Source organism: Nipponia nippon, unplaced genomic scaffold, assembly GCF_047370975.1.
Source record: "Nipponia nippon isolate SJK-2023a ecotype South Korea unplaced genomic scaffold, ASM4737097v1 scaffold_18, whole genome shotgun sequence".
Taxonomy (NCBI): Eukaryota; Metazoa; Chordata; class Aves; order Pelecaniformes; family Threskiornithidae; genus Nipponia; species Nipponia nippon.
The window spans coordinates 4370425-4388605 of NW_028262334.1; positions in this window are offsets into that span (position 1 = coordinate 4370425).

The following is an 18181-nucleotide window of genomic DNA, read 5'->3' on the forward strand; positions in this document are numbered from 1 at the left end:
AATGCACACCCTAACGTACACTACGTGCAATTTAATTCCAGACCCTCCCTCTCTACCAGAACCAAGACATGGGAATGTCCTCGTATCCAGGTATAATGCTTGTCACGTCCCAGTCCTCATCAATAGGCCGTCAATAATCTTCCCATAGCCAAAAGAAGATGACTAGGAAGTAAATACCAACGCCAGTAATTCAGGTGCAAAGCCAAACTCTGAATGACCCTGTCTTCTCTCATATGACAGAAATCTCTTATAAATATACACCAAATACAAAATCAGTTACAGAAACACCCTGGAAATCTGTACTTGGTTATCTTGAAACTAAACCACGCCAGGAATTTGGGTAAGTTTTTGCTTAAAGACTATCATTATTGGCACTTGATCAGATACAGATAAGTTAGGTTTCCAGCTTGTAAAGAGAATAATGCAAAAGGAATTGGAATAGATTAATTTCACATGTTTCATTTCAGGACAGGTAGTTTTTTGAAGCACTAAAGAAACATTAATATAAATCTGTGTTATAATAGTGCTGTAATTTATAAGAAAGTTTTAAAGCTTCCAGTCCATGAGTTTTTGCAATATTTAGAAGCTTTTTTTAAAATATGCTATCAAGTGAATAAGATTCAGAACTTGTTGAGCATGCATTTATTACTATTTCTACTAAATACTTGATTACCTTCCTTGGTCTGTCCCTCAGCAGAAGAATGAAGTTCAAAGGTATATTTTATGACTTTTTAAGACTCACATTTCTGATTATGTTTTCAATAAATGCTAGCGTAATAGCAATCCCAAACACAACTGGGTCTTGTCTGTGCCTCTCCATAGAGTGCTTGCACTAAAGTGTTTACTGTCCCTACAGACGAAAGGACTAGAGGCAGAAGCACTCCTTGCCTTTCACAAGGTGAAGTGTGACAGGGAGATTCAATGCGTTATCCAAGATCCTGTGGGTACCTTTTGCAAAGGGTGGAATATAACCTTGGAATCCCTTCAGCCTTGATCCACGTCCTTAAACATGTAATCTGTTGCACAAGAATGATATAGATGGGTCTGCTTGGAGGAGCAAGAGGTTCCTGACAGGACAGCAGCTACCCTAGCTCTGTCCAGTTCCATGGCTGCCTTGCAGGTGATGTACATGAAGTATGACGCTGCTGGTCATTTTCCTGCTGTGGAAGAGGACAGCAGCTGTGAGCAAGAAGTAGAAACTGGGAAGTGGATAATTGCATATAATCATGAAAAACAGCAGTTGAACATAGTGGTTTCCAGAGGAGAGCATGGACAGTACAGGCGCGTGTTTTGAAAGGATGTGGCTATTTGGAGTAATGTGATAGATTCTGAAGGAAAAACAGCTTTTCTTGTTGGAACAGATGTACAAAAACAGCTCAGGCAGTAACAATTGTTACTGGCACAGCTCATCACATAGGACTATGAATTTCTCCACATCTTCAGCTCAGCTTAGACACCATAGCAAAAACATTAGGGCAAAGTTGGAGAATGAAACAACCGGCAAGGAACAGTCAGATCTGTAAAGTGAGGGGCTTGCCAAGATAAGAGATCAAGCAGGGGGGAGCAGAGGTTTGCTACAGCTATTGGTGTTTCATAGGGGTGCATGCCAAATCCCCTAACTTACAAGTGTATTATAGAGGAGGGTGGGACCATCACTGCAAGTCTACTGCCTGGGGAAAAAAAGGTGGAAGATCCTGGAAAACAAAGTATGCTGAAAAAGTAAAAAACAGCACCTAAGATGCTAGGACCAACCCATTTGTGATTGCTTTATCCTGGAGGAATCACTTCAGGGAAATCTGTGTTCATTACTGATGCCTTACAGACTGTGTGCAAGTCAGTCTCCCCCCAGCACCTCATTTTCCCATGCTGAAACTGCCACGTTAATACACTTCTCACTGGGATGCTGAAGACAACTGGTGTTGGTAAAAAACTTTGGAATCTGAAGAACAACATTTCTAGGGAATGGGATTATATCGCCAGGATTTACGATGAAAACCTCAGTAGGCAGAGCACATTGCAGGACACAACCCTCAAAACATACCCATCAAGCCTCCTTTCCTCCAAAGATCTCTGCTTACACTGTAGAAGCAACAAAATACTTTAAAATACTGCATGGGCAATAAATAAAGCCAAATATCAAAGTACAGACCAACAGATCAGCTGGAAACACTCCAAAAAGTATCACAGTGCTTTTAAGCTATTGTCTTTTCTGTTAAAAAGGTTCTTTACCTGAAATGTTGCTAGACAAAAGGGAAGAGATATTAAAACCTTTCCAGACATTATAGTATTAGAACATGCTGTAGTTTTATTAGGGAAGAAATGCACAACGGGGAGAGAATATCCTTGCAGTATCTTTTCACAAATTAACTGGCAGCCCTGAAAGCCGTTTCCTTCCAAAAGCCTGGACTGATGTTACATCGGATCTCATGAAATAGCCATGAAGTCTGACTTACCAAGATGACTCCACTGGCTTTAAGCCTCAATGAATAACATAACCCTAAAAACAGTGTTAGAGTCTATAAAATCAAAACAAAGTTTGATGTAAATACAGTTTTGCAAGTAAAAATGAAAATATTGAGTTCTCCATTAGGAAAACACATATAATAGACCATCTTGGGAAAATTTGTTTGAACACCATGAACTTTGTGGATATGTGTATGAAAAGCGAGGTTTTTAAAGAATATAATCTCGTTTTTACTGATTGTCAGAAAAGTGAAAAGTTCCTTCCACAAGATGAAGGAAAAATCCTGTTGGGACCTGGCTGTGGATGCTGGTATTGATTTGCTCTTGTGACTTGTTTTAACTGAGCTACTCCTGCGTGGTGGTGATATTTCTCTCCTCAGATACCCCCGTGAGCCAGACTGTGCTGCCATTTCTATTTCACAGATGGGGAACAAAAGCAGACAGGAGTAAAGGCCAGATTTCTAACTGCACTTGTTTATGGAAATTAAAGGATTTGTTGAAACACAGCTCAAACATGCCTAGACAAGGCTTGATTTCCTTCCAGCCCACTCCAATGGGAGGCTCCCAAATAGTATAAAATACAACACCTGAATGTTATGATGACAGGTTAGAACCATCTGTTGCAGAATTTGCTTGGCTACTGTGATCCCAATGGCTTTCCTGTGCTCATCCTCACTATGACCATCTGGAGATGTCAGCAAACCGCATGGAATGGCTGTGATTCACTCTGGCCTTGAGACTGTGAACGATGCAGCTTGTGAAATCCAACAATAAGGATGCCATCGGCATCTGTTCCAGTCCATTCATATGTCAACAGCCACACTACATGGGAAGGTGTCCTGAATGCCTAGCAAATGGTTTCCACGTAGTTTTGGGGAGGAATCTAGCTTTTTGGGTTAGCACCTGTGAACTCTGAAGATGACTTAATAGATCAGGGAGTTTCTGCCAAAGGAGCTCTGGCTCTGCTCCGTGTGAAGCTTGCTGAAACTTTTAGACTTTCCCTTGATGACTTTCTGAGCTGCCTCTTTAAAAAAAACCACCCCAAGACAAACCCAGTGTCACTCTCCTGGTGGTAATAGTGCTTAGATCCCTTAAGAAATACTGTCCAGAGGTGCAATTACTCAAGGCGAATCCGGACTGTTTCTTGGTTGCACATTTCTCTCTTAGTTTACGTTTGAACGCAGACTTGGGATAAGTCCAAGAGCTCCTTCAGTCATCCCATGCTGTAGTCTTAGGCATAAACTTAAGAGGTGCAGAGCATCCGCACACTGGTTGTATTCCTGCATAGCAGATCCCCGAGTGAGACTGCAAGCTCCCAGCAGATGGGGGTTTGCGGGTGCACATTCTGCCAACAAAGCGAGCAGCCTTTAAAAATACAGGCTTTCAACTATGATTAAAAGGCCAGGTAGTCTCTAAGCCAGAAGAGAATAATCTCTCTGTCTCTGTGAAGTCCCTTCCTTTCCAGCGGCTGTACTGGCTGTTGCGGCCAAGCCAGAATGAAAGATGCTTTGCATGACTTTCAGTATTTACTCTCGCAGGAAGCGCAGTATCCTGTCTGGCTGTTGGTATGCTCACCACCTGACTCCAGCATGCTCCAGACAGCAAAGTCTTTTTACCCAACTGGAATGTGCTGCAGTTCAAATGCCGGGAATAAAATAAGCAAGAAGGGCCGCTCTATTAACTGGGAGGTCAGCACACTATTTGCTTAAGGGTTAGCATTGAATTGGGCTCTTTTTGTTGCAGCCGGGCAGAGAGGCGCGCCACTGTAAGCCTGCGCCCTGAGTGACTAACACAACGGGGACTCCTGGAGACCTTGTAGTGCTGCTGATCCTCCATGCTACAGCCTTCAGCCGTTCGTGAAGGCGGCTAATAAAGAAAGGAGCCAGGTCCAGATTGTCAACGGGAGTTAAGATCTGCCTTACTCCATAAGGCAACAGGTGGTGAGCATGTCTCCAAAAATGGTCCTTCCAATCGACATTTCTGTGATTCTGTGGTGTAACATCATCAGTAACAAAAAGCGATTCCACCACCCTTGCATTTGGTACTGATGCATTTGGCAGTATACAGTGCCTGGGCCTGGGTCCACCATTCACAGTATGTTGATAGACTGGAAAAGGTTCACACAAGAGCCATGAGTTGAATTAAAAGGTTACAAAATGGGTTTCAAGCAGAAGCATCCAATACTGCAATTTATTCTTCTTGTTACGGCGTGATCTTGCATTCTGTTGAAGCAGCAACATGGGGAACAAAACTGAGCATAGGCTTTTCATTCTGGCAGACAAAAGGTTTAATGAGGTTTGGTGGCTGGGGGTTGAAGTGAGAATTTAGAGTAGCACTAAGGTGAAAATTTCTAACAACTGGAACAATTTACTAAGGTAGCAATCAACGCTTCACTACTGGCAACCTCTGAAGCAAGATTGGACTCCTTTCTTAAACACATATTCAGTTCAAAAGACATTGACCTGGAATTGATTTTGATTACGACAGTCTGCGTTATATGGAAGATCAGAACTGATGAACTCGGATTCCCTCGTTATGCTTCTAGAATACTATGAATCTTCCTAGAAATGTGAGAAACCTCTGATTGCCTTTTCACAGATACTCATTGACTTTACGATAGATGTTACTAGCTCTGCCCACTGACCTGAAACTTACCGCTCGATCACAAGTAATGCCTCCCAAGGAGGTGGCTCATTGCTGAACCCATGCAATTTTTTCCTCTTTAACTCAACTGGCATTTTTGGAGTTGAATAAACTTAGAGAAAGTTCATAGGGAACATGTGATCTGTAATTTCATACAATAGCTAGCTGTAAACCCTCTGTCTGTGTTGATTCAGAAACTAAGAAACCCCCAAGACACATTTCTTAAAAACCAATGAAAAAATCCTCCTAACAGCACACAAATGTACAATCTCAGGTTGCACATAACACAAAACCAACCCAGCATTTTACTTCCTAATAAGCACAGCAATGTAAACACAACTACAGACATTGTTTTCTAATTAGGAGAACGTACCACGGGATCTTTACAGACCCCTATGGAAATGTATGGACGTTTGGTTGCCTAGCAAATGAAAGAAATGGAAAGCCCTCTCAGCTAGGACATTCATAATTAGGCTGGCAGAGGTAGAAATAAAAGCTCTAGGAGCAAACATAGGGAACAATCCCACATTGACCCAGGAAAGGCCAAGATGATAGTGCTAAGGGGAGGTACATAGAAGTATGCCTTACCAATGCTTTTTATTTGAATATTAGCTTACCACAGCTCTCTGTGTGTGAACAGCTGAATTCGGACTGCCTGTAGGAAGGACTCAGTGGGAATGCCCACACATGGAAGCTGCTGTGTGGCCTTGTCTCCACAGGACACGTTCTCGGTGTTCGATACTTGGCAGGGCCTAGGAACTTCTCTCCTTCAGGGCAGGATATTGCTGGGCAGACACTGCATTTAGGAGAGGCTAGAGTCCAATCTGCTCCAGCACGAGGCAGCAGCTCCTGTTTGTGCAAAAAAATCAGCAAGAGAGGCTCATTTGACATGCGGAGGTAAGACCAAAGAGATATGCACATGCCACAGCACCTACAAAACGTGTTTCCTGATGGCTGAGTAATAAAAATGCTTTGGCCAGCTAGATTTACAAGGCTGTACCATTTGTGACTGTGGCCTGGGTCTCCGAGAGGAGAACCTCCTGGGGTCCCAGGCACAGCTGTGTCTGAGAACTGGTTCATACCAATCCTTCAACCCTGCCTTTGCTGTGTGCCATGGAAAGCAAGTTCCTACACTTCTGGCTTTTGTGTTTCAATAAATAAAAGAATCTAAATGGACAATTTAATTTTTACTGCCATTGGGGCTAGCTCCAAACTATAAACTTTGCAGTTATTATTTTGTTAGTGCCACAAGGAAACCGTCCCCTTTTGCACACAGTAAGCAGCTCAGCTTCCAAATTCACACACCTTCATGCTGATATTGGCCTCATCCTTTGGGAAAGGGGAAATAACAAAGCCTGGTGCAACGAAACAACATGTTTTCCTTTGGGTTAAATGCTCAAATAGATCTGGGAAAAGGTATCATGCACTTGCTTGTGAAAGGAACTGTTTCCTCATGCAGCATCCCCCATTTTGGTTACCACAGAACAAACTTTTTCCATCCCAAATACTACCCATAGTTACATCAGACAAAGCTACTGCCAGACTATGTTGTCTTCATACAACATTCCTTCTCCCTGGAAAAGCAGGAGGAAACCTGCCTGTACAGCAAGAGTCAATCGCACAGCACCAACGCAAGCATTTCCTGCCCTTCTCATTTCTCCTTCTGTGCTCCTACAACTCAAAGGTTTCACCTTGTAGTTCCTGGCTTTGGAAGGGGAGTGTAAGGTTGCTTTGATTTAAAGATTGCTCTGATTTACAAGAGCTCTTAGTACCATGTTACACAGCTTAACCAAGTACATGAATCCTGGATATAACTTGAAGAGAATTTGTTTTTAATCTGAAACCTTGAATTTTGTGTATGGGAAAAAGCCAAGCATTTTCAGGTTGTTTTTTATGATGGGAAGGTAGGTGAAATTAACTCCATAATAACCAGCCAGTTCTGCTCTTGGCCAAACAATTTGTAACCAAACCTAGTAAATGGTGTTTGCAGCACTTTTAAGCCCTGTTTCAGAGATACTTCAGATCAGCAGTTTTCAACCCTCCTGAAGTTTATTTTCCAGTGCAAATGCAAGGCTTTAAATTGTGAACCTTAACCTGCTCTTTGTTACCCCTCATGGACCCTCAGCAATAGTCCATCAACTTCTATGCTTCTACAGAGCACAGGGATACAGGCACTGCTCAGATAAGTGGCTATATTTGTGTCACTCAGCACCAGGATTGCTGCACAACTAGAAATTTTGCCTGCCTTTAACACACGGGAATACAAGGTGTGGTGGAGCAGGGGGAAGGGATGTTTGCAATGGCTCTAATCTGCAAAGACGGTTTCCAGCTGCATGTCACATATGATTTGGGGTTTGGATGGAGTTTTGACAGAATTTCTCCATGAATTATGCAAGAGGCTGCTGGAACGCGGCAAGTACACAGAGGCACAAAGAGACTTGTTCAGGCAGCCCTCAGACAACACACTGCCATCTGACACATGAACCAAATCAAAGCCCACGCCAAAAGGCAGATAGTCTTACCCTGGGGAGGGAGAGCGAGCAGTGGACCCCCAGCGCGGTGGGGTGCCGAGGTGGGGACATGCGAGCTGCCTGCCGTGAGGTGCTGCAATGCAGCACTAGATGGTGCTGTATTTTAGAAATAACTTTGCCTTGTGGGTCCCTCCGTATTGGGTGCGGACTCAAAGATGTGGCAAACACACACAGACGCTCCTTTTAAGGCGCGTTGCTGCTATCTCCTAGGAAAGTATGGATTTTCCTTTCTGTCTGTTTATAAGCATAGGAGTTAATATGGATTTTGACTTTGTAACTGGTGAGTTGCCAGTTAAACTCTCCAAGTGCTGCTGGTTTCCTTTGGGTGTGCAATGGGAACTTCAGGGCACTGTAGAAAGAGTGTCAGGGAACAATGCCATGTCCATGTTTACCCTTTTCTGACTTACCCTCTTCCTCCTGATTTAGGCTGGTGGCAGTCTCCAAAAGCCCAGCAGCAAAACTGTACTCCCTCAACAGAGGCTCAGAGCCTCAGTGTTCACCTCTGCCAGCAGAGCTCTGGCCTGCATAGGAACACTGTCACTCTGGGAAAGTGGGTGGCATTGCGCATGTGGCTGGTGCCAGGAGAGTCTTCAGTGGTGCTTTTAGAGCAGCATCCTTCCCTGGATTGTCACACTGCCACAGGCTGCATGACTGAGGTGCTGGGACCCCACACCTCCCTGCTGGAAGCAATATCACTTGCTGGGGTAGGGCTGTTCCAAGGTGACAGAGAGGTGGGAGGTCATGGGCACCAAGGTGAAATGAAGGCAGAAACCTTTGAAATTAGTGGCCTAAAAAGTCACATGTGAAAGGAGATGGGCTGCCTCCAGAGTTTACTCCTACTGCTATTTCTAATTGCACTTGTGCTGAGTCTCTTTGGTGCATTTCTGAAGATGCTGGGCACAGACTCAAAGCTGGCCAATTACCCTCGCTCTCAGCCACTCCAGCAGGCATAGCAGGTGCTCAGCAGTTGGCTGGATCCAGCCTAGGCTGCAATGGGCAAAGCCTTCTAGGAGCTCTCCCTAGGGTAGGAAAGGCTCAGAGACACCTGCTTCTTCCAGTCAGCCATCCAAGGAAGCAGACGCTCTTCCTTCCCTCCTAACTCCAGAGCTTGCTTTGATTCCAGGCACAAGCGAGTTTGGTTTCCTGGCCACAAACAGGGCAGTCCGAGCCAGGAAAGGGTAATTAATGTCAGAAAAGATCAGGGACGCAGTGCAGCAGAGCTCACTTGGCAGGAACACAAAGGAGGGAGGGGGAGATGACTTTTAGAGAGTCTGCAAGAGGCCAAACCAGCCAAATGAGCTCTACAGTGGGCTGGGCCAGGTTGTTTACCTAGCAGCCAGTCTCTTCATTCAACTTTCTCTATAGGGCATCAGCAGTCCAGACACAGCTTTTTGGAGGGGAAGGATGAGGCAAACATGGGTTTGCCTCCTATAGGGAGAGGATGAAAGGATGAGGTAGTTCTAGAGGGGCAATATGAGCATGTATGGAGGGCTGTGTAGGGTGGAGACTGGCATACCCAGTGTGTCTGCAGGGATGTTCGACAGCTGAGTGAGAACCGGCCCATCTCTGGCTGTGTGCTGAGCAGCCTGTCCCATCATACAGCATGGCAAGGCTTAGCTTGGCAACAGAGGTGGCGTCTGGCTGCCAGAGCCTTGAAGGGGAGTCGGGAGCCAAGGAAGCACCGTTCCAATGGGCTAATGCGCTCATGCTCAGGGGGTTGGCTTTGCCAAGAGCCAGCAGTTAAACAGAGAAGGAAGGTTTGTGATCACATCTGCTTCATAGTCTGCACAAATTCACCATTTTTAGGAGGACTAAAAGGATGGGGTCTCCCACCTCAGGTAAAACCCAGCTATGGGATGTGCTCTGCTCCAATGCCAAGCAAAGTTTGGTAGCTAAATGAAATGCAGTCAGTCCAGGATGTGCCTAGGAGCCCTCCAAGATGCATCCTAGTGCTGTGGGAATTCGCACTCTATAGCAGACTCCAGTGCTCTCAGCAAGAGTTGCCTCATCTTATCCCCAGGTCCCTGTGGCATCTCTAAGATGACAGTCCCAAGGGCTATGTATAAATTGGAGCAGAGATAAGCAGAGAGAAAGAGAAGACTGTCTGCAGCAGACAGCAGGGCAACAGAATATGTCATGTCATACCTGAGGATGCTATTTTGAGAGATCAAGACAGGTTGAAGGAAGTAGAGTTACTGAGCTCACTGGGGAAAGGCATTGGAAGGGGCTGGCACCTCTCCCAGACTGGAGTGAGAGGTGCTGCAGACAGCCCAGGAAAACAAAAACATGCCTTCCCTTTTGTGAGGAAGAGCAGTCAAACTGGAACTCAGCCTGGGCTCATAGTCCACCTGCAAAGTATTTGCCACAGTCTGCTCTCAGTGCCGTGGGTCGTGTGGGCAGGAGGACACTGTCGGTCAGAGCTTATGGCAACAGGACTAAATTCTTAAAACCTCTCTCTACCCTGCTTACAACTAATTCTGATAGGTAATAGGAATCAGAGCCCTACAGCTCTCAAGTCTTTGTCCTCCCCTTAATTCATCTGTCAAATGGGTAAACTGAGGTACAGTGTGCCACAGTCTCTCTTGCTCTTTTCATCCCAGGCTCACACCATTCAGCCTAGTTCACCCAGCTCTCAATTTCGTCAGCTCAAATTTTGGCTCCTTAGGGTTACTTTGGCTGTATCAGGCATAATATTTTTACATGGGATTCACTGCATTTCAGCACATTCTTTGTAGAAAAGGCCTGACTCTCTTCTATCTCTAATTATGATTAATTCTGTGGCAAGGAGAGCAGATTCATAGAAATTCTCCAAAAAAAAAAAAAATCTGTCATGGGGAGGCACTATGGGCCTCTCCCACTGCAGATTACTGTAGGGGAAAAATGCATAAGTTTGCTACTGCAAGCTTCAATCCTGGAGGAAAAAACTCCTGATGCTACACTGCAATAACCCACAACTGTGAGAGAGACTGGGATTGCCACCCTGGGGTACCTGATATCTTGCTGGATTATCCCTGTAGAAGCTCAAGCTCATACAGTCTGCCTGCACAGTGACTTAGATCTCATAGCAGCAGAGCCTGATGGCCAGGGGATACTTTTAAGTAGAACAGAGAGCTAAAAATCCTGCTTTCAATTAATTGCATCACCAGGGAACTGGAGGGCAACTGGGATTAAACTATTAAGGCTCTTTCAATCAGCTCCCAGGGGAAGATCCAGCAGGAGCGGAGGATTCAGCCAGAAATGGCAAATAGGGGAGTGAGAGAAATGTGGGGAGGGTTATGCTTCTGCCCTACATAAAACTCTGGTTTCACACTCATATGGACCCCACCGCTGCCAGCTGTGGGGATGTGGGGAGTTTGAGGCAGCTGACATGAAGCTGTTGTGTACGGATGAGGGGTCATTGTGGAGTGATCTATGGCTTGCTGGGGCAGAGGCTTGTATGGCCCAGGCTGACCTGCCTGGAGATCCTGCAGCAAAAGAAATAGAGCAGTGCCCTGCTACCCTCCCATACCCAGTTTGTGTGTGGCCCAGTTTCTGACTACTCATAAAGTAGCCTCTGTTTTAGAGGATCCAACTTCTCAGTCTCTCCATGAGGAAAGCCAGGATTTTTTTGGGTTCTCGCCTGATGCTGTCTATGGGATCTGCCTTGCTGCTCCTTCTTGAATTAGAAAGTATGCACTACTGGCAGCTAGAAGCACAGTCTCCTCTCCCCACATAATGCCAAAGACTCATTTGTTCTCTTCAAGTTCAAATAAAGCTCTACTGTTTTGAAGTGTTAGAAAGGGCTGGCTTTTGTTCTATAACTACTGATTAGATGGGGTTGCTTGAGCTGCCTCACAGCTCCAGGCCATCAGGGCACCACTCGGCTCCTCTGCACCACACAGCCAGGCCAGCTCAAGGGGACCATCTCTCTCACTCCCACCTGTGTGCCCAGATAACCAGACCAAGTGATTCTCTGGACCCCCTGTTGTAAATCAGCCCAGAAACTGGGGGTGAGGTGAGTGCTTTTTCTGTCCACAGCTCAAGTTTCCGCAGGTGGAGCATACATACCTGGCTCTGGATGTGATACAACAGCTTTTTCTGGCAGAAATGTGGAGGCTGGTGACTCAGGGATGGCTCTGGAAGTGTCTCCAGGCCTTAAAGCAGCCATCCTGTGCAGAGAAAACCAAAGCAGATGAACAGAGACAAAAAAAAAAAGTATTTTATGAAGCAAAGCTAGTTTGTTAGTGGTATATAATTAAACAAGTGGCCCAGTCCAGACTATATCCAGAGCTATGGCTAGGAGCAAGTAGAACAAATCTATCTGAGTTCAATTTACTAAAATAACATCCCCCGCAAAGTAGCTGGAAATCCTCTGTATCTGCATTTTCATTGTGTCGTTTCTCTGCCTTTAAAAGTCAATGAATGCCAGATGTCCCTGATTTTGCTTTCCAGCAAGCAGGTATCTTGCCCAAACCACCCCTTTTTAATTAAACATAATTTGCTGCAAAGTTAGTTTTGTAAAAGTGAGAAGGGATGGGGGCAAGGGACAAGAAAAACCCAAGAACTGCCAGCATCCATCATGTGTAAAATGAGTCTGAAGGAAATGGGGGACATGCAGCTGTCATGGCAAACAGCAACAGATTGAAGCCATGGCATGAAGCAGCATGGAACTCTAATGAGCAGGAAGAGCAAAGCCAGAGCCACAACTTTATCCTGTGTTGATATTCTACAAGAAAAATGATCACAGAGAACATTTTTGCCCCCTAACAAGATCAAGCTTAATAACAAAGCTACACATGTTATTTACTACAACGTTTGCCTATTGCATAAGCAGAAGTGCCTGCTGCCTGGATCCTTGCTGCCTGCTGAGGTCCTTTCTTTCAGGCTGGCTGTGTATTAGGGAGGTAGGTCTGGAAGACCCCAGATGAGTGTGCATGTATGTGAGAAAGATACAGACGGACGGCGCACATATGTGAATTGCACTGGGCACCAACTTAACTACAACAATATGGACAGATGCGTTAAACAAACCCCAGTCCACTGTGTTGCTCCCTCCCTTCACCCACAGCCCCTGCACAGCTCATATATACTTTGCATAAGGCAGCTTAACCCAAAGGGGGCTGCCATGCTTGGCAGGCTCAGTTTCACATTGGAGTGACTGTCTAGTACATCCTCTTAAAGTCCCCTGAGGATTAATGTCCATAGGGCCTTTTGCATAGAGGCTGAATCCCATCCATGTAAACAGTAAACCTGGATGGAAGAATATATGCTTGTAACGCAGAGAAATAGAGGATACTGGGAAGAATGCAGAAAGATGCGAGATGCACAAAGAATGGCAGAGAGGACAGGGAGTATTTGGGCTGGATAACCAGATTCCAGAACTGCAGGGGAGTAGTAGTCTGAAATCTTCAGCTTGGCCAGAAGAGACACACATAGAGGAGCAGTCACTGCTCGTATACTTAGAGGTTTCCTGCCCCCAGCACTTGAAGCAGCAGCATGTGCATGTGCTGCAGTTTCCCAGGGTGCTCCACCCCAGCACAAGGACTCTCATGGGAAGCAGGACCTGTTTAGCAATCTTGCTGTAGAGAGCACTCTCAGATGGGCTGGTTGTTGCCCGCTCACTCACAGCACCTGTGCCCTGCAACACGTGGCCTGAACCACTTCAGCTGAAGCCCTGCTAGAATAAGTGTGCTGTGAGCCATCTCTCTCCCACCCTTCTTCCATGTTTATGAGTTTCTGTTGACTTTGGCTACCTCCCTGCTCCAAAGAGGAACAGTAGGGAAATAGAAGATCCTAATACGTAATTTTTATAAGACATATAGCATCTGCTTTTATCATATCCACTACGGTATGCCTGGGGGTCCAGGTGGGGAAACACCCTGACACAGCAAAAGCAGGAGTTCCAAAAAATCCCCCAAACGCAGCACAATAGAGAAGGAAGATACATCTTTATCTGTCATGGATTGTTTTACAGTTACACCCTGTGGGTGCACTAGATTAATTGCCTGGGTATGTTTGCCACATGTGAAAGCATCGCAGAAGCAGTCAAACAGGAAGATGAAACTATTGTATTTTTATACCGATATAATTTCCTCCCTTTCCTTTTTACCTCTGAATGACATTAAAAACCTGCAAGGAAACAGGGTACAGGGTACATGGGCAAAGCGACAGAGGACACAACACGGGCCAACTAACAGGAGAGGCCTCAGCAAACAGGAAAGTAGGAGAGCCCAGCAGGTACCAGCAGAAAGCAGGGATAGGAGGGTGCCAAGGGACACGGCAGCCTCCTGAGGTGGCTTGGTGGGGAAAGCAATAGCTGATATTGCATCTGCTCCTGAGGTAATGCCAGCACACGCTCTCCTCTGCGGATGGGAAAGGAAGCGACACTTGTGAGAAGCAGCAAAAAAAGAGAAGGAGAATGGGAGAGCGTGGTTTGGAAGGATGAAAGGCTGAACTGTGCCCTCAGCAAACGCAGCTGTGGAGGGGCTGCGGACAAGAGGCTTGGGGTCTTCTAGGAAACATTGAGCCCTTTCAGCACTGCTGAGATGCACAGAAAAGGGAGACAAAAGCCAAGCAAGTGTCTTACTCCACTCCATTGGCCCTGGCAGCAATCTGCACGGCCCTCTCTGCTCCTCCACCAAGGCAAAAGCTCTCTGCTTCCTCTTACCTGGCTGGTGGCACTGGCTGAGCTGGGAGACTTGTGGTCTGGGCAGGGTTTGGGTCCAGATACTGGCGGGTTAGCGTACCAGGGTGCTGCAGGGCCCAACTCCAGCACACAAGTCCACACGATGAAAACAAAGCCAAATCTCCCTGAGCTGTTGATAAGAGAAAAGAGCTGGAAGAAAGGGAATTTCTTCAGCTTGAAAACAAAGTTTCTAGGCAATTTCATCATGCTGTTTCAGGTCATGCTGCTGCCACACGGTATCAGGCAATATGCCTTGCAACACTGCTGATGCAATGCAGAAGGAAGCAGGAGGAAATGAATTTCTGATATGCCAATTACCCACCAAAGGCTTGGAGCATCAAACAGGCTGTCAGTAGCCCTTTCACAGGGAGAAATGTTTGCATGGCCCTTGTATTGGTTGAGCTCCTGAACTTCTACTGAACCACACTCTTAATGTGTTTCCAATATTGGAGCTGCCAGGAAAAGGTGGATGGGTAATGCCACACAGACCCAGCTAGCGCTCGCCAGCCCTTGTTATCAGTTGACTCAGGTTTTGGTGTTAATTCTGTGCCTGAAGAAAGCTGTATGCAATATAGCAGGGGTAACATCTGGCTGGGAGGTCTTTGGAACAAATGCATTCATCTCATCCTTCAATACCGCTGTTGTACTGGCATGTCTAGCTGCTATTGAGTTCAACAAGATAGATTCCCAGACCTGTCAGAGCCCTGAATTCAGTTCCTTTAATTCCAGGGTTCAAGCATGAGTCTGGGATTCTGAGCCTGCTCCAGCAACATATAATCCCCACAGTATTTCAAGGTACAGCTGCTGCTGTGCAGTATGCATAGTGAGAACTTGCATTTACAGATAAAACTGTTCTTGTAGTGATGAAGTTAAAGGCTGTAAACCTCATTGTACAGCACAGATCTACCGTTTCCCTTCTCCCAAACAGTGGCTGGTAGAAATGCTTCAGTTCTCATCTCCTGCGACAGAGTTTATCAACTCAGAATGCACCTGAACTTCCATAGAAAAAGAGACATTTTGGTCTCTGTAGCCACATCAGAACCTTCACACGCAGCATCCCTGTCCAGGCAGAAGATCTACAGGAAAAATATTGGCAACATGTTGCTGCTTGGCAGAAATGAGGTAGAACCACCTCCATTCCCAGGCTCCAAATGCAAAATCTCCCCATTTGCAGAGACTAAAGAGGCACAACTGATCTTCCATGTAGGAGTCCTCCCCCTCAACTTTCTCCCAGGTCACCACAAGGCAAAAGCAAGTGAGAAATGCTGGTTTCCTTCCCAAGGAGTGAAAAAACAGGGAACAGGCATGACAGAAAGAATTTGTTAAATACTACATTAAAGAGCCAGTTCTGCTCCTCACTGACCCATGTGTAAGTCTCTTACAGCTAGCTGCGACACATGCATGAAAATAAGGAAAGAATTTGGCATTTGGGCTTTGAAAAACATCTGAGAAAGCTCCACCCTACTAGCATTAGTTTTTTAAATCCATTGTGTTTTCCCTGGTGCAGTAAATTACATTATCTTAATTTAACAGATGGAGGGATGGGAGCACTCAGAGCCCCATGGTAACCCCACTTTGGTGGTGGAGCTGGGAAAAGACCTGCATCCCCCAGTTTTCATTGCCAAACTATTTTGCTTCAGCCCAAGCCTGATGTCTTGAATGCTTTCTCTACTGCCCCTTAGCTCTTTTTACTTCTCCAGCAAGCAGCACTGTGAGTGTACCAGCCACAGCATCTCCATTTCAAATGGTTTGGCTCTCCTTTCCACAACACTATTTCCTGACTCTTTTTCCTCTGCTGAGCAGAGGATTAGGATAAACTGAATCAGGCAGAAAAAGGTTTTCTCCAGGCTGGCCTGCAATACTACCTTTTCCCTCTAAGCTTAGGTACCCAGCAGCTCCCTGTTCCTGCCTTGTATTGGATACACAGAAACCTCCCTAAATTATGTGCATGTGCGCAAAGGGATTGTTTTGAAATCAAACCTTCTGAAGTGTGTCTTGAGCCCAGCTCAACTTTAGACACACTGTTGAAATTTGGATTTAATTAATTCCACTTGAGTTTTGAAATGGTGCGATACATTTTTCAGAGGTTTTTTCCCCCTATTTCCTGGATCAGAGCCTCAACCACATTCATGGAAACACTGAAGGGAAAAAAATCCCTAGCAATAATTCACCAAGTGGGAACTGAAAACATTTGCTGAAGAAGAAGGAACCTCTTGGTCTTTGGATGCTGGGAATAATTCAACCTCTCCTCCCAATTCCCTGAGGCTCAAACGGCCCTTTTTCCGGCAGAGCTGTGGTTATTTGAGCAAGCTGCCCTGGGGACAAGTGCATGTTACTTGTAGGATTTGGGCTGGAAAGATCAAGCACACGGATTTGTAGGCAAGAAGGGTTTTGTGTTTTAATAACTGCCAACAGCCCCACAGAAGAGCCCAAGCTTGCAGGATGAAAAGTTCTCCTTGGCAGAATTCAACTCAAATATCCTGGAAGCATGCAGGGAACTGCAGACATCTCTGTCAGCATCATCCCTTTCAACAGTACATCTTGCATGCAACAAATGTACCAATTCAGGATTCATACAACCTCGACTTTGCACTTCTCTCCTACACTGCTGTTTTTTTGGAGATATTTCCCAGAGTATCATGTACCTAATCAATAAAGTTAATATTGCTCAATAAGCAGTAAGCCATCTGCCCTGCCTGTGCCATTTGCAGCTGGGCAAACAGTGCCATGAACCATGGTACTAGAATACTGCTGCCTCCAGAGACTGACATTGTAGGAGATTTCCAGGGCAGTGAGGTGCCTGAATCTGAGAAGAGATGCCAAGACAAAATGCAAACAAGGATGCTGTCACATTGTCCCTGCAGCCTCCTGCAGGTGCAGTGACTCTGTAAGACCTACCTTGATTGCAATGGAAATCTCATGCTGGAGCACTGGAGGGCTCTAGTGTTACCCTTCAACTTCTCTCTTCTCCATCAAAGAAGGTGTCAAGTTTCTGGAAATGACTCTCTTCCTCTGCCTCCCAGAACGGAATCCCAGCGGAATCCCAGCGGCATCACAGGAGCCTGGAAGGAGGCTGAAGAAGGCAGGAGGTCGCAACAGGGAAATCGGCAAAAAAAAATCTGCGTCAAAGCATCCAATGACCTATGGCCATTGTGGATGAAAAGGAGTCCCTCTTCACTTAGCCCCAGCTATAATAGCCCATCTCTCTGTCGGGGCAATGGAGGTTCTCCTCATTCCCAGACAGAGGCCAGATACAAGAGTAAGTGGTTCCAGTTCCTGATGTTCAGCTATGCCAGTAACATGCAGTGACTGTTGCCGGAATTCTCCCTGACAAACACCAGACACACTCAGAACCTGAACTTCCTAGACTATTCTCATGTTGTTGACCAAAAATCAAAACCCAACCCTATTTACAAACAGAGCTTGTATGTACAAATGCATGTACAAATGTGGTAGAAACTGGGTCTTGATCAGCAATGAGCACGTCTGCAAATGGTCTGCAGGGTGAAAATGGGTGACCAAAACTAGCCTGAACTAGGAGTTAGATTCTGAATACTAGTCTGCCTACTTGGACATCAGATTTTGAAGTAATTGCTCCCTTCTTGAAAAGCACTCAGAGCAGCAGAAAGTGTTAATGCCTGGTCATCACCCAGCCTCCATTATTTAAGCTGCTAGCAGGTAAAAGAACTGCCAACCTGCATGGAAAAAAACATCCATCTATTTCCGAGCTGTCATGTTTTCTCAAATCCATTCCACATAAATCTAGAATACACACGAGACAAAGTATATACCATTGGCCTCAATTCCTCTTCAAAAATATACAGCATGACCAAAGACAAACCACAATCCCACAACTAAGTGTACATTTCAGGACAGATGC